Source organism: Pseudopipra pipra, chromosome 4 (genome assembly GCF_036250125.1).
Source record: "Pseudopipra pipra isolate bDixPip1 chromosome 4, bDixPip1.hap1, whole genome shotgun sequence".
NCBI lineage: Eukaryota > Metazoa > Chordata > Aves > Passeriformes > Pipridae > Pseudopipra > Pseudopipra pipra.
This window is the reverse complement of record NC_087552.1, coordinates 16,984,584-17,000,895: the sequence shown is the minus strand read 5'-3', so window position 1 is coordinate 17,000,895 and position 16,312 is coordinate 16,984,584. Positions and strand designations below refer to the sequence as shown.

The window sequence follows — 16,312 nt, the reverse complement described above, 5'->3', positions numbered from 1 at the left end:
CACTCAGTATGGAATGTTACAGCTTGCCATTATTTCTTTTGGAGCAGTGACAACTGACCGAAAGATGGGAACTATAAATAGGAATGCAATGAACATTAGCTGCACAAGAAGACAGCAATATAAGCTGGCATGCAGCAAAATGTGTATCTGGCACACAGCTGTCTGTGCAACTCCACTCCCACTGCCATCCTGGGGGATTTTTCTGATTTCCCACTACCAATAACGAATTAGGAACAGCACTATCTCTGTTAGCTTTGGTTCCTACTCAGTAGAGCTGGCTAAGATAGGTCTTGTTAATTGTTTACATATGAAAGATTCAAGTACCCTTCTACACATAAATTACAGAGAGAAGATTGTTTGTTTTGTGAAGTGTAACTGCCATGTACCATTCACAGACTGCATCTTGCACAGTAAGTGAAATAATGTTGGAACAAGCTGATGAAATCAATGCTTCCCTTTGCTGCAGTCCAGAATGAAAATAGACCAGATAGGGCCAAATTCCACCTAGTAGAGTGCATTGCGTTCTTGCCACTAGACTGGCATGGCTTACACGTTAAGGAGAATGCACCTGTAAAAATTCAATGCATGTTAGCTCTGAATGGGCTGAGACACAGACTTTGGCTGTTTTGTAGCAGAAATATACTCTCCACTGACTCTGAGCTTAGCATTCAATCCAGGGGCAAATTATTTCAGCCTGGTATGTCACTCATACTTTTCCTTCTGTGTATATGTTACTCCATGATGCATACAAAACATGGTGAGTGCCCTCAAAAAGGCATGCCCTGAAAGCAAATCTGTACTTTCATGTTTTGACCATCCTCACTTTCCCTTCCTGTTCTTGTAACATTTCTCATATGGCCTTAGCCATAGAACACCATTTTTTTTTCCATAGCAGACAGTGACAATTAGTTGTATTAGCATGTGATGGAGAAGAGGAGGCTGCAAAGGGAGGTTGGGAAGAAGCTGTTAAAATGCTCTGTGTCCAAAAGGTAGGCAAAAGTAGGCATTTCATTAGGAGGGACAAAACAAGATATACATGGCATAAAATTTAAGGTTTTTTTCCAGGGAAATGAGAATACCAACTGTCTAAGAGCTTCTGCCACTGATCATATTACAGTGGCTGTGGTAGGACTATGGCTGACATACTGCACGTGATTTCTCCCTTGGTGCGTATTCTTCGCTGATAATCCTGCACAGGAAAATATACAGGGTCAGTCATCCCCACTCGAATCAAGCTATAGCCTGTTCTCCTGAGTTGGGCTGGATGATGCTCTGGCTAATACAGTGAATTTAGGATGTCTGAAAACACCTTTAACAAGAAAACATGGCATTGTATAGTGTAGGCAAGGAAGATACACACTTGTTCTTGCTTATTTTGTTTTGTCAGTTGGGAGAAGTAGGCTTTGTTTCTTTGGAATTACACTTTTGTCTTCAGTGAGTGCTCCTTAGCAGCTGAATTAGAGTTAGCCTCACTCAAGACAATTTGTAAGTCTTAAGTAGAGAGTTTTCACCACCTGAATGGGATCAGGATGATTTCCACTGCCAGCTGAACAGCAGTACATCAGCCATTAAAAACATTGGGTGGATTTACATGTTTGATGCTAACGGCCAGAAAAGGCAGAATGGATAAATGGTGTTTACTCCATTTGTCCTCAAGCACAACAGAGTACACAGCTTTGTTTAACAAACCCCTGTAGCAGAGGCAAGAGGCAATAGTCCTGCTTCCCCGTGCTTGTGATAATTTGCCAGTGAAACACAGAGGTCTCAGGATGGTTTGTGCATTGTTTATTGCAGCTTTTACCCCCGCAGCCAGATTCTCCCAAATGCTATTTTGTTTTTTTTCAATGAAGACTTCAGAAAGGATTTTGTAAATGAAAAAATACCCTCAAAAAACCTGCTAGGGCGTGAATGGCTGTTAGCAGCTGCTTTCTTGAAGGAGGCAAGTTTATAAGTGACTAGAAAAAGGCAGAAGGGTATCTGGTCACACACGTGTGGACACAGCTTTGCACTGTTCCTCGGGACTATCCAACTGATGAAGCTTGCCTTGGGGTTGCAATGACTCCCTGTGCTGTGTGCCCAGCACCTGGCTGAACTGTTGTTTTGCTCTGCTGACAAAAAGGAGTCCTTTGGCCGTTGGGAATTTAACTGAACTTCTGGATTAAGTAGGAAAAAAGGTAATTTCTGTGTTTAAACATCTAGATTCTATGGAGGAGACTGGTCGGCCAGCACAGATGGTCGACACTAGGGATATCCAGTGGATTTTCCCTAGATGTACGCCTGACTAAAAGCGAACGGAAAGCACCTAAACCCCCACCCGAGGGTGGCTTATTTGCTCCGGTATTGACCTGCATTCCCTTCCCCATCCCACATCCAGGCTCCTGCCCGGGACGGCTTCTCCCGGCGTATCAGCTGCTCGGGCCTGTGTTGCCGGGGATGGCGGTGGGACAGAGGGGAGAGGACACCGGCGGTCAGCGCTAGAGGAGCGGGATTCCTGTCAACGAGGGGAAGCCAAACCCACCACTCTGGAAAGGTGAGATAATTGTAAAAAGGCCCAGAACTAAAAAGGCGACCCCAGGCCTGCCAGGACGGACCGCCTCTCCCCTGGCGGCCTCGCCGGGCCGCGGGAACAACCGCAGCCAGCCGGGAGCAGGAGGAGGAGAGGGAGGAGGAGGAGGAGCAGAGGGAGGAGGCAGCGCTGGCAGCCGGGCGGGGAGGGGGCACTCGGCGCCGAGGAGGAGGAGGAGGACTAAGATGGCCACCAGCCGCCGCGGGGAGCGGCCCCGCTCCCTCCGCGGCCCCCTCGGCCCGGCCCGGCCTTGATGGGGCCGGGACGACCCCGGCGTCCGGACGGTGCAGCAGCGGCGGCGGCGGCGCCTCCCGCCGGAGCCCGCCCGGGGGGAGCCGCCCTCCCAGCCCGGCCCGCACCGCCCGGCCGCGGCCGCCGCGCCGCGTAACCCCCGCCGAGCCTAGCCGAGCCCTGCCCGCGGGAAGGAGCGGAGAGAGAGGGAGCAGAGGAGAGCGAGGAGGAGCCGCCCGCCGCCCCCTCGCCGGGCCGGGCACAGCGGCACGGCCGGGGACCCGCCGCCCCACGGTGAGTGCCCGCCGGCCCTGCTCGCCGCCCCCCGGGCCCCAGCGCTTTGTTGCGCCGCCGGCGGGCCCGGGCAGCCCCGGCGCCCCCCGCGGGCCCGGCCCGGGCGCAGGCCCCGCTCCCCGGGGATGCCGGGCCGGGCGGGAGGAGGGGGCGGCGGCGCAGGTGCCGGGGGCGGCGGAGCATTGTCACTGCGCGGGCACCCCACCTCCGGCTCTAGCGCCGGGGCTGTGCCGGGGCCGCAGCCGGGGGGGCCCGCGGGAAGCCCGGGGGTCGCGGCGGAGCCCCGCGGGCGCTGGGCCGCCCCGGCCGCCTTTGTTGTGGCTGGGGCGGGCGGTTCTCCCGCGGGAGCCTCGGCGGGGAGCGGGAGGGGCCCGGCGGCCCCGGCCCTGGCAGGGCCGGCGGGGAATGCGGGGGGGGGTCGCCCTTCGCCCCGGGCCGGCGCGGGCACCGAGCGGCTCCCGGGCCGGGGGTCGAGTCGGGTTTTCCCCCCTTCGTTTTATTTTTATTTTTGACGTACGGGGTTATTTTGGCGGCAGTCCCGAGCTGCCGACCCCGCGGTGCGGCGGGGACATTGAAGTTGTAGCACCCGACAGGTTTGTCCCCGGCGCGTCCCCGGGGACAGGGATGTTGTGGCTCCCAGAGGGTTCGGGACACGGTGCGGGGGGATTTGCGGAGGTGCCGAGGTACCTGCTGCATCTCTGCAGCGTGGGTTTTTGCCCTGCAGTTGTGGGAGGTGATACACGTACATAGAGGGGTTTTCATAGAGACCAGTCAGTGGTGCTGAGTGCTGAGAATCCAGCGCGATGTTCACCTTGAAAGATTAGGACCATAATTTCTAGCTGTGCTTATATTGGCCGCGTAGGGAAAGACTTACGGAAGAGATAGTGCATAGGACTAGATGTGTTTATTTTGACCTGCGGTTTTAATGAATAATTTCTTAGCTAACTAGGGTAACTCACACGGTTTCAGTGGAGACCTGTGAGTCCTGGCCTTACTTTAATGATTGAATTTAGGTTTCTTGGCAGTTCAGTTTTGTGACAAGCTCTGTGTGTGTCCATGTATTGAGTGTTGTAGCAAACACGAGTTATTTTTCTGCACCAGAGCTGTGTTGCTCCCTGATGCCTGTGCTTGCCCCTGTGCCCAGTTATGGCTGTACAGCTGTAGGATGTTTCTGAGCTCACAGACTCCTATGGATTCAGTCAGGCTCTGCAGAGAGCCAGCTTGATTGCATCCTTGGCACATTTGGTGACAAGCTAGCAGTATGTTGAAGTAGGCTATGTGAACAGACTGTACAGTTTGCATGAACTGGTGTTTCTGCAGTGTTTCCCTCAGTCTGTGCAGTCTTGGTAAACTTGCAGCCTTTGCAAATAGGAAACTGCCCTGCTGTGGGAACTGGTCAGTTGCAGTAAGGCAGCCAAATCCCTTTCTGTGCTTTGAGGTTAAAGGCAGGCGTGTTTATGGTGCAGGACTTACTGGGTGCTGGAAACACGTGTCTGTGTTAATGTAGCGTTGTGCCTTTGCTCCAAGTGCTGGTAATCTAACTTTGGCTGCGTGTTTGGAGTATGAGTGGGTATCTCCTCATTATGTGGTGTGGGTGTGTTGAGCTCAGTTGGAGCCAGCTCTGGAATTCTTAACACTGTTGATAGCAAGGTGTTTTGGGTAGAAGAAGCCCTCAAATATCAGTGGTGGTAGACCAGAGGTCAGTGAATAATATTCTTCAGTTTGGTATGTGTTTGCTAGGAACTGATGTGTTTGCTCTTCCAATTTGCTGGGCAGTTTTTAGGCTGCTAGACTAGGAATAAAAAATGTAGTATGTTTTGGGTTATATGGTCATATTGCATCTCTTAGCCAGCTGATTATCTAATTGAAGCAAGTTAAGCACAGTGCTGCTGTGATTTTTAGTATCTTCAGCACCCATTTAAAAATGTAGTATAACATTTCTATGTCAGGGTTTAAGTAAGGGCTGGTGTATCTGGTCAATTGTTTATTTACAGTTCAGTGCATCAGTATCTGCTGCTTGCTAGTAGTGATAAAACATAGTACTATGGGAAAGGAACTCTTACTTCTTTCCTTCATAACAGAAAGGTGCTAAATAACAAATAATTATAATTCTTAGTATTTTTGACGTGGAAATAACAGTTTTAGATCAGAAGGCTGTATTATCTTGTTGCATCTTGCTGCATGAGTTGTCCGAGAAGGTAAGCCAACAGCCATCTGTGGGTATGGAAACCTTGGTGTTTAGCTCTGGTTAACTGGAGCCAAACTGCCAGAAGTATGCAAGGCAAGCAGGTCTTCAGGATGTATATATGTGTGTTGCTGTTAGAGGAATTCAGCAACGCATTTCCCACCCACCAGCCTTACATTAACTATTTCATAGTTTTCTGCAGACGTTCAGTGAGATTTTTTAGCATACAGAAAACTTCTGTGGTGCTTTATGTGCAGGGTATGGGGGTGAGCGTGGGCAGATATTCTGCTTGCCCTTTGAAATGCTCAGGACTGTCATGAGATTGTTTGGAAACTTTGGTGTTGGAACACGGGGTTTCACTTCCCAAATGTTTGTAACTGTTCTGTGGCGTTGGGTTCTGGGGATTCACTTGGGTTTTTGAAGATGTGCTAAGCTGAAGAATGTAAAGAAAAGCCAGTAATTTCCTCTCTGTTGGGTAAATTGCCAAAGGACAAATCTGCTCATGTTAATTACCAGTTTCGCTCATCTTTGTAAGTGATTTTTAAGTTCCTATTGCAAAATAGTGGAAATAGTGTTTCAGCAGTGGCCTTTGACTTGCAGGACTTCCTGCTATGAGGAAGTCTTGTGTCATTTGTCCAAAATAAACAGATTTTTGAGAGGGCAGATAAAGTATGCTGTGAGAAACCATACATCTAACTCACAATTTACCCCCTGGTGCTTGCTTGTTTTTCTGATAATTAGAACCATGGAAGTCTACTCATATGGTATGTTACTAGAATGAAACTTGTGTTTGGCAATGGGAAATAGAATTTTTTGTTGCTCCATAGTACAATTTTTGGATAAGTGTGTAGGGGGAAAACAAATTATTTCTTCATGGCTTTAATATAGAAGCTATTAACTTCACTGGTTTCCTTCATGATTCTTTTTTGGTGATAGTGTTGCTAATTGCAGTAGTACGCTATTTAAAATGTCCAAGTTGTGACAAATACTCAATAGTATTAGTTTCTTTGAGGTATTTGTAATGCTGATTGTTTTAAATACTTTTTTGTTACTTACCTGTCCTGAGTGACCAACAGCTTGAGTTATAACCGTAAGCCTCCAGTGAAGGCTGAGGTGTGCTGATCTAAGATTGTCACATCCTCTGGAACAGCTCACTTTAACTTTGTCATTTGGTTTATAGTTTTCATCTTGTAATAAACAGTTTCACTCTTGTGTAGCTCCTGTCATCTTTACATCCTGCTGCTGGGCTGTTCACACCTTGTCCAGGCTGCGCAGGAGAGGACAGGACATAATTACTTAAGGCCCCTGGGCACCCTGGTTTTAACCAGCTGCCCCACAGACAGTATAGAAAGTGTTGCTGAATTCCTGTTTGTGCTCTCCTTGCCAAAGCTGCTGATATTGTGTACAAAATTCTGCTGGTGGCTTGTAACATTTTAACTGAAGTCATTGGTGCTGACGTGGAGCAGCTCCTTGGCTCAGGTGAGAGCACTGCAAGCTTTGCAAGACTGAGTATGCATTATTGGTGATCCACCCTTGAGAGCATCTGTTTGGTAAGCAACCCATGTTTGGTGATGCAGTAGTGCAAGGTTTTTGCTTGTTGGTCACATCCCCTGTTCTTCTGTGATATTACAGATAACTGTGTACAGCACTTTCCTTTTTCTTTTTTGACAGAGGAAAATGACATAGGACTTACAGACTCTCTGTGTTTGGGTCACCTGTCAGATGATGGGGATGATTATTTAAGCAAAGTTTAAATAATTAAGTGAAGATCTGTAGCACAGTTGTTGAATATCTCACTCAATCTTTTTGCTGTTACTGTATCAGAGCTTAACAGGTGAAGAAGGAATGGGAAATACTGTGTAAAACTCTTGGGTTAGTGTTGTGTAGCATTTCCTGACTCAGTGGCTTGTTTAAACCCTCTATGTTGATTTGATACTCACAAAAGGAGTTTTTGGAGGGGTGGTACTAATTTGATTGTGATACATATGCCTGTAAAAGCGTTCAAATATGTAACTGTAAGGATTGAGGGAACTTGTCTTTTCTGCTTGGTCCTTAAGGAAGCTGAATGGTATAGGGGAATTCTTGGTTATTCCCTATGCCCCTTGCCCAGCTCAATATACCTCCTTTTTCATGAGAGTTAGTCAGAACGTAGCAGATTTGTTGCTCAACTGAAATAGGGTTTTGCTCACATACTGGATGCCTTTTTCTTCCTCTCTCTCTCTAGAAGTTGGTACAAACAGGGACTTGGTGGCTGCTGTGAGGACTTGATAGTAACATCTTGGTGAAGAGGCCATGGCTGTGGTCTCAGGTGCTGGTGTCACTGCTGGGGGAACTGCCTTACACCTGCTTGGAGCTCTTGGCTGGTACCAAGGCTTTTGAAACAGGTGCGAAGGGCAACTTAGTCCCGTTGAAAGAAGGAAGAGTAGGTCTTGTTCCTATTCTATTTGCTTTGCTCTAAATGTGCAGGAGATTTCTTTTTATTTCTTTCCCTTAAGTGTTTTGTGAGTGGAGATGACCTACATCCTTTATTTTTTCCCCATGAACAGCTCTGGGGCAAAATTTTCTGATTTTTGTTCTGTGTGGAAATGTGCAATTGCCATAATTTTTGACAATTGTGCCGATGTTTTTGAACAGCAGGGAATATTTCTGTCTTTTTTATGGAATAAGTTTTTTCTTTTTTCTCTCCCTACCTGTTGAGCAAAGCTGTGATTGTGGAAGTAAAACTGTATTGAGATTTAGGAGGAAAAAAAAAAGTTTGCACTTTCTTTGGAATTGGATTATTCCAGTGAGAGCTACATGTCATCTTTTGGGATGTTTCTCTTTTGAGGGAGAATGGTTTTGATTGCTTTGCTGGTTTTGGTATTTCATCACTATCTGGTGATGGATTTCAGCCTGTCTTAAGCATGTGACTTCTAATGCTTCTGTCATACCACAGAATAGGAACAGATTTGCGGAACTTACTGCAGCACATGTAAAAAAATAGCTTCTGAAATTTCAAAAGCAGTGGAACAGTGTTGTGCTAGGAAGGAGGGAATTGTGTGGGAGAAATAAACAATAAGGGGTGTTGAATGGTAGGAGGGCAGATAGCTTCACATTTCTGTGCAAATATTAAGAAATGCCAGAGGAAGATAAGATGGATGCATCTGAATTACAGGAGTTAGATATACATTAATAGAATGCTTAGTTCTTATATCTTCACAAATATTGTTATTTCCATGTCATGCATTTTTGTTACAATACAACAAGGAAAAAGCTTTGATCAGGTTGGCTAACTGAGTATATAGACAATAATGAATTTGAAAACACATGGAAGAAGTGGATTTTCCAGGTGGCTTATTTCATCCCTTTCTTTCTTACTCTAGAGAAATTTTATGTTACACTGAAAGCATGTAAGAGGTAAACTCCTACTTTTTCAGGTTGAGTGGATATTCATCAGTTACATGGGTAATTTAAGCTTCTTATTCCAGTTCTAAGACAACTACCTTAGAGAAGTCAGACCCTTTGAACTATAAAGCTGGTCTCTCTATTGAATCATCCATTTTCTTACTAGTGGCCATGCCAGTTCTGATTTTGAATGTGCATTTGAGGCCTTGTAGGGAAGAGTTTCAGAGTACAGGGGGAGTTACCAAAATTGATCCTTAACTGAAAGCAGCTATGTCAATAAGCAGTTGTAAAAAAAAAAAAGCAAAACCTTCAGAGCTGACAGTTTGGTATGGTGAGGTAGACATGTGACTAGGAAGGGAAGATACTCCCACATGTTCCTTAGGAGTTTTTTTAGGGTCTTTCATTTTTGGAGTGGTACATCTTCACTGAGAATGTGGATCAGAAGCTCTTGAGAGAAATGTACATCTGGCTTTCTGTTTCATTGCAGGTTTTGTCAGAGTTGTCACCAAGTATTGGGTGTTAGTGGGTAACACTACCTGGATTGTCTTGGTGTTACTTTTCTCAGTATCATTCTGCCAGGTGGAGTGTGGGTGCAAGTGAACCATGTTTTATGTTCTTATATTAGCAGAGGATTTATTATTTTCAAATGAAGACATGGTAGAAATCTCGGTGTAATTCAGAGCAGGATGGTTTGATTACTTTACCGTGTAAAGTAATAGGTGATGGGATCTTGCTTCAGAAAGTGGAATGTATTTGAATGCCATGGCATTACCCCAAGTTGTTGCTGAGAACCAAAATCTTAGCTCACAGATGGGCTGTAGCAGGAAGGTGGAGTTTGTACAGCAGTGATGTCCTAAAGGTTTTGTTTGGCTACTTGGCACTGTAATCATATCCTTTTTTGTATAATTTGAGATTAGGGGAATAGAAAAAGAAATTGCAGGGCTATAAAAATGCTTAGGGCTGTTTAAAGGAAAAAAAAATGCATACAGAGGGATAAAATATGACAAAATATCATCTTGGCTTGGTAACAAAACTTCTAAAAAGACTTTTCAAGTCTTGGATGATGGACAGTTCCAAAAAGGAGAAGGACTGTTCAGAATGTCTTAGGGAGGGTAAAAATCATTAAGAAAGTTAATCGGATATAAGTGCACTCGGCATAATCAGCCTTAGCTTTTATCTGGGGTTTATTAGACTGGTGTTGGTATTGGCCTTTGGGTTGTTCATTGTAGGTGAGCTGTACTGGGGGAAACTTCTTATGATAGGGAGGCATCAGTGGCAGTACTAGTTCAAGTGGTTCCAGCAGGCAAACTGTGGAGAGCAGGGGGCAGGTGTTGTATGGAAATAAGCTCAGAAATTATTCTTAATTTTGGAGAAAAAAAGGCACAACAAAAAGAGGAAGAAAGCAGTTGTCTGAAGGACAACTGAAGGAGTAATGGGAACCAGGGCATGGGAATTCACCACCTTCATAGCATTCATAGTGCCATTGATGGTCTTAGGATTTGGCTCAGCAGTTGTATGCTGGCCAAGACCTATTTACTTCTAATGGGGTTTTATGGAGGTCCTTGTGTCTTCATGTGAGAGCCAGGGACGAGGTCAAGGCCTTGCTTTGGGTTTGCATGAGTACACAGAGTGCAGAATGTATTGCATGGCAGAATGACAGACAGAGCAGGTAACATTTCTTAATGTAAAAGTGAAGCCTTTTTATGTTCTCAGTGTTGCCAACCTAAGAGTTGAAATGTCATGGTGCAGGCCCTCGGTTGTGAGATTGACTCAAGTTATGGCTTTTAAAGCATTAAAAACACAAAACAAATGGATTTGCTTTTTGATTTTGAGCGTTGAGCATGCAATTGTCAATTTTTTCCCCTCAACTGTGAGGGATACAACACATTTGAAATCTTCACATGGCAAAATGCTCGGAGCTGAGGTGCCACGGGTATGGTGAGACTGAAAAAGCTGTGATCAGAGCTGGTAACACTCACACATCAGACTTTCCTGTCTGATAAGGTGACTGAAGAGGAGTGAAATGCATTTTATTTGGGAGTTTCTTTATACTCACAGAAGAAAGGATGCCTCTCTGAACAGGCAGAAGTAAACATTCTTTATAAGCAATCATGTGGAATGGGCATAGCAACAGTTTTGGTATTGCATCACAAATTGAATGCTAATACTTGAGTCAGTAGCAGTTAAGCAGTGAGCCACACTAGAAATGTAAAAACAAACTCTCTGTGGATATGATCTAAGAGAATGCTAATTTGCTTGTTAATTAGGTTTGCAAAAGTTTCTTTTTCACAGTTCTGAGCAGTGAGGCTTAGCTAGTGAAGAATATTTAATTTAGGTTTTGAGTGGGTCATGAAGTAACCAGGGAGTATCTCTTCAAGCTTTTCTTTATTAGAGCGTGTAAAGGCACAGTAGCAACATGTCTTACTTTGACCGTAGTAATTTCTGGAGACAGAAATATTTTACTTTAAGTTTCTTACCAGGAACATAAACATGTTCCCAGCAGTGTTGGATCAGGATGCATACAACTCCAAAAGGCTTCCTTGGTGTCTGAAATCCCTTGCAATTTCACTGGTGATGTTCCTGTACAGACAGGACTCTGGATGTGCTATATTAGTAGCTGGAATTTTTTTTCTTAGTTCTAGTGTTGTACAGTGTAGTGGTTTCACTCCAGCCAGCCACCAAGCCCCATGCAGCTGCTCGCTCATTCCCCCACCAGCAGGACTAGGGAGAGAATCGGAAGGGTAAAAGGTAGAAAACTTCTGGGGTGAGATAAAGGCAGTTTAATAGGTAGAGCAAAAGCAGCACACGCAAGCAAAGTGAAACGAGGGATTAGTTCACTGCTTCCCATGGGCAGGCTGGTGTTCAGCCACCTCCAGTAGAGCAGGGCCCCATCACATGTAATGGTTACTTGGGAAGACAAACAGAGTTACTCCACACATCCTTCCCTTCTTCCTTCTTCCCCCTGCTTTATATACTGAGCATGATGCCATATGGTCTGGAATATCCCTTTGGTCAGTTGGGGTCACCTGTCTCTTCCCAGCTTCCTAGTCTCCGGTGTCACCAGTGTGGCAGTATGAAAAGGCCTTGGCTCTGTATAAGCTCTGCTCAGCAATAAGAAAAACATCTCTGTATTATCAACCCCGTGTTCAGCATAAATCCAAAATACAGCCCCATACCAGCCACTGTGAAGAAAATTAGCTCTACCCCAGCCAAAACCAGCAGATACAGTTTCCTGATGTGAATTGGGATAGCCTGCTGATCAGTTGAACCACCTAAAGCTATAACCACTTTTATTTCAGTAAAGCATGTATATAGGTGTGCTTCAAATACATAGGATGATATGAATGTTTAGGTTTTTGTTTGTTTTTAGTTGGGGTGTTTTTAGTGAAAGGAAGCAGATGTGTGTATTGCAAGTGATGTACTTGGAAAAAGCTTTTTTGTCTAGCTGTGTGTCTTTAAATTGCGATCTTTCTTTGCACAAGGAGATCAGCATAGTTAATGTTTTTCTGAAGGAGCTCAGATTGAGTAGAGAATATACCAAGGTGAGGGTTTAGCTTCCTCTGGCAGAGAATAAATTTGAAAGATGAAAACTCTCCTCTGCTTTCCCATCTATTCTCTTTGTCATCATTCTTTGCAGAACAAAGTTGAACTTGCTGCCTGAGTAAGGATGAACATTTCAAATGAAAACATAATAGCACAATGTACAAAAATAAGCTTACTTAAATAAAGTAAAAAAAAAAAAAAGGATACCATCATTAGTTTGTGTTGAGTGAAGTTCAGTTTAGATTTCTGTTATTGCGTTAAGCTGAGAGTTGTGGTGGTGAAATGGAAATCCCTAGTCCTGCTTGTTTTCTACTTTCATAGTATTCCTCACAATGCTACCTTTGAGTAGGAAAGAGGAGCACTTCAAGCAGTGTAGGGGCATAGTAATTTGAAATACATCTCTTGATTTTGGTTAAATTCCTGGTAGTTCCATGTTTTTACCAGAGAAGTTAACCAGCCTGTGAATCCGTATGAAGGGCCAAATATTCTGTGTCCAGAAACCACTAGTCTTTTTTTGTTCTCTGTTGTTTGTAACAGGATGAAGGTTATTCATAGAAGCTTCCTTGAAATACAGTGCTTTATTACTATTTCAGTGAATAGTTAATGCTGTTACACAGCATTCAGCTGTGGTTTGAGACTGTGCTGGTGTGTGTGTGGAGAGAGAAGGATGGATGGATGTCAGGTTTTTTTACTTTCACAGCCTGCCTCTGCAAACTTATCCTTAACAGTGTGTTAGGAGGCATTAATTTCTCTAATGCTTGGAGGAAGGCTCTCTAGTATTTATCTATTATATATCAGGAACATGTTGAGGGGTTTATTCTGGCTTTAAGGATGGACTTGGGTTCAACAGATTAACCGATGCTGTCTTTGAATACTCATCACTGTTTTGTGATGTGAGGAAGGATTTATCTTAAACTTTAAGTTCACCTGGGACAGTTTAAACATGACAGAGACATTTTGGTTGGAAGGAACATCTAATCGTGCTTGAAGGAGGACGTTTACTGGAGTGTTTTAGTTGGGAGCATGGGATTTAGAGGCTTGACTTTCTGGAGGAAGAGATAAGGGTGTAGGACAAACTTTTTGTGTGCTTTAAGCAGCAAATGAAAAGATGTGAATCTTTAAGATAATTTTTAATTTGATGGGCTATGAAAGTACTGGATATTTTACTGTAACTGTATTTTTTTCAGTGTCGGGCTTATAACTGGTCCATTGCTTAGATTTATTCTGTGTTTGCTCTCGCAGTGGAGGGCAGCAGTGATGTGTCAGAGGCTGGGAGGTCCTGGTAGTGGGAGAGTTAGCTCAGCGTTTGGAAGGCTCTTACCTCTGCTGAGGAGAAAGCAAACTGCTTTTGAGAATTTAAACGAGTTATTTATAAACAATAAGTGTCTTTTGACCCTTTTACTTTGCTTAGGGTGTATGTTCAAGGAAACAACCTGTAGTTAATCGGGGGAAGAAGGACAGGAGAGAGACATCAGGAACACCGTGACTTGACTGGAAGTATAGTGTTAACCTGAGACATGGAAAGAACATTGGTCAGAAGTCATACTTTCTTGTTAAAGCCTTAAGTAGTGTTTGAGGAAAAAAGCCTCTGAATAACCCAGATTTTTAAAAGAACTGCTTTGTTTGGGATTAATGAATGGTCTTGATATTTAAAGAAGAAAAGTAGGCGCACAGTACTGCATTTTCTTGTTAGCATATGAAGATTCTGTGCATGGTTTACAGGAAGATAGCTCTGTCTACATAATGGAAAATGGAGGCCTGATAAAGACTTATTTTTTCTGTGCTATTTTCTCATTAATATGAGTATTGTTGCTATTTCTTTATGTTGGACTAGAGGTATTTGTCTGCAGATACCTTGAATTTTGTAGAATTCTTTCCCCCTCTTCTAAATGACTACTTAAATGACCACATCCAGTTTGCCAGGTAACAAGCAAAAATCCACCAATAAAAAGTAAAAAAAGCAAAATAGATCCCCTTCCCTCCTCCCTTGGTTTCTTCACTAACAACATTTAAGTAGCAAAAGAAAAAAAAATAAAAACAGTATGGCAAACAAGACATGAGAATTTTGTTTTGACCAGTTCACTGTGACTCTTGAGTGTTGGGGTAAAAAATAAGTTTTCTCTTGCCCTTCAGTTTTCTCAGCAGATACTGTTAGAATAATGCTTAGACAGAGCTGTGTGGAGCCTGTGTGCTTACATGCATTGTGTTAGTGCTGTTCCTTATTTCTCTCTTACAAAAAGAAAGTGGTGTTCTTGCCCTCCCTTTCTGATTTTCATTGCTCTGCTTAAATATTTTGAAGTTAGTAAATAAGTAAGCTTCTCACTTTTCATTATACTATTTGTAATGACTACTCCCACGATGGGACTCCTAAGACCTAACAAGAGTATGTTAAACAGGGCTGGGAAGAAGATGGTAAAGCTTCATCATGAGCTGAAGGCTTGTACTAAATACAGAGTACTGTCTCAAAATTTATACCTCTTAATAGGCTACTCTTATTTCCTGGTGTTTGTTTTGCAATGTCTTGTTGATTCATCTTGAAGAATAACTAGCCCAGTCTAAATTAAATTTTTTTCAATAAAAAGGCTTGGAAAAGGAGGAGGAGAGAAAGACAAAAGGACCAAGAAACGTGGGTGTTCCAGAGCAGTGTCTGAAAAATGTGTGTACTGGAGCAGTATAATTACAGTGCCTGACACCTTTTCACTCTCTATGGTGTCCTTTCTTAGTTAAAAACAGCTGCTGTTTGAAGAATCTGGTACTCCACTGGTGATCTTTGGATGATTGTGATTTTTTTCACAGTAAGAAATTATTATCCCCATAAGCAGTGTTGCGCTGGTTGCAGCATCTTTTATTTGAATGGAGGTGTCTCTTAAAAAGATGTCCAGTGTGATTAATGGCTCTGAGTTGGGGGGAAATCTTGCATGGTTAGTAATCTGTTCTCTCAGCTAATTACCAGTCTCCTAAGAGGTTTTTATTCTCATACTGAAAGTGAGTTTGCTCACCTTCCAGTACATGTTGTAGTGCCATTATCTGCTTGGTCAAAGAGCCTTGTGCTGTGTAAATACAATCTGCATGCAGAGATGACCCAGTCTCTTTTTAACTTTCTCTTGACCTTCAGTAATAAATTCAGCTTTCAGTGAAAAATAAAATATATTTAAGCATTTGGTAGTCATTATTTGTATTCTTTGTATTCTGGTTGCCCTCTTGAGCTATAAGAAGAATGACCTTTAGATGTCTCAGGGTTGTCTGTTGGCATCCTGGTATACAGAGAAATATTTATTTCCTGCTTTGAAACCCTCTCCTCCTTCCCCAGTTTGGAGATGCCTCCTGCTGCATCCAAGGGTCATCTTGCCGTGGGCTTTCTGGTTGTCCTTTTGGGATTTGTGTCCTATGTATTTGGATCCCTTTTTCCTGCTCCAGTTCCTAGCATGCACTCATGCATTTCACTGTACTAAAATGGATGTTGTTAGAAGGTGCCCTGTCTGGAAAGAGATCCAAATAATTGTTTCAGTTCGCAATTACCACGTACCCCTTCAGTGTGCTCATCCAGGTGCATGAATTATTGGCTTCTGTTAATATATTGGTTACATTAGCTGGTGTACCTTTAATGTGATTAAAGGGAGGTTGCTGAGCTGAAGGTATCAGTTTAATGATGCTGAGCAGCCCGTGGCAGCTTTGGTAGTGAGTGAATATATTCATGTGAGGATACCACATTTATCTCAAAATGATCAATTTAATAATGTGGGTGAGATAGCAAATATAGACATCTTTGAGAAAGATGTCTGGAAAATCTGAACTAATATAGCTTGTCTAAACAACGTTATCATCATCACCTACAATTCAGTCTCAAAATGGTCGAAATTTCATTACTCAACCCACTAGGTGAAGGCTTGGAGGGAGTTGTTTCTTTGAGTTTGTTTCTTTGTTTTGTGGGCTTTTGTTGTTGTTTTGGGGTGTGGGATTTTGTGGTGCTGTTTTGTGTTTTGTTATGGTTGTGTGTTTTTTTGTTTTGTTTTATTCCCCCTGTAGTTTAAGCATGTCAGATGATTTCAGAATATGAGATCCTCCCAGTACTAAACCAGTTTGTTTCTTTTTGGCTTCCAGCATGCTGG

General features: G+C 43.6%; 1 protein-coding gene across 2 annotated transcripts in view; it reads left to right on the top strand.

Moving 5' to 3' along the window:
* Positions 1-2,961: 2,961 nt before the first annotated feature.
* The window catches only part of WDFY3 (WD repeat and FYVE domain containing 3), a 166,096-nt gene continuing 152,745 nt past the window's right edge, over positions 2,962-16,312 (top strand). The window contains exon 1 of one of the 2 annotated variants that reach the window (XM_064651756.1): positions 2,962-3,091. The gene's annotated coding sequence lies outside the window, so the exon portion shown is untranslated. The remainder of the gene's footprint in view (positions 3,092-16,312) is intronic. The other variant, XM_064651757.1, reaches the window with a different exon arrangement.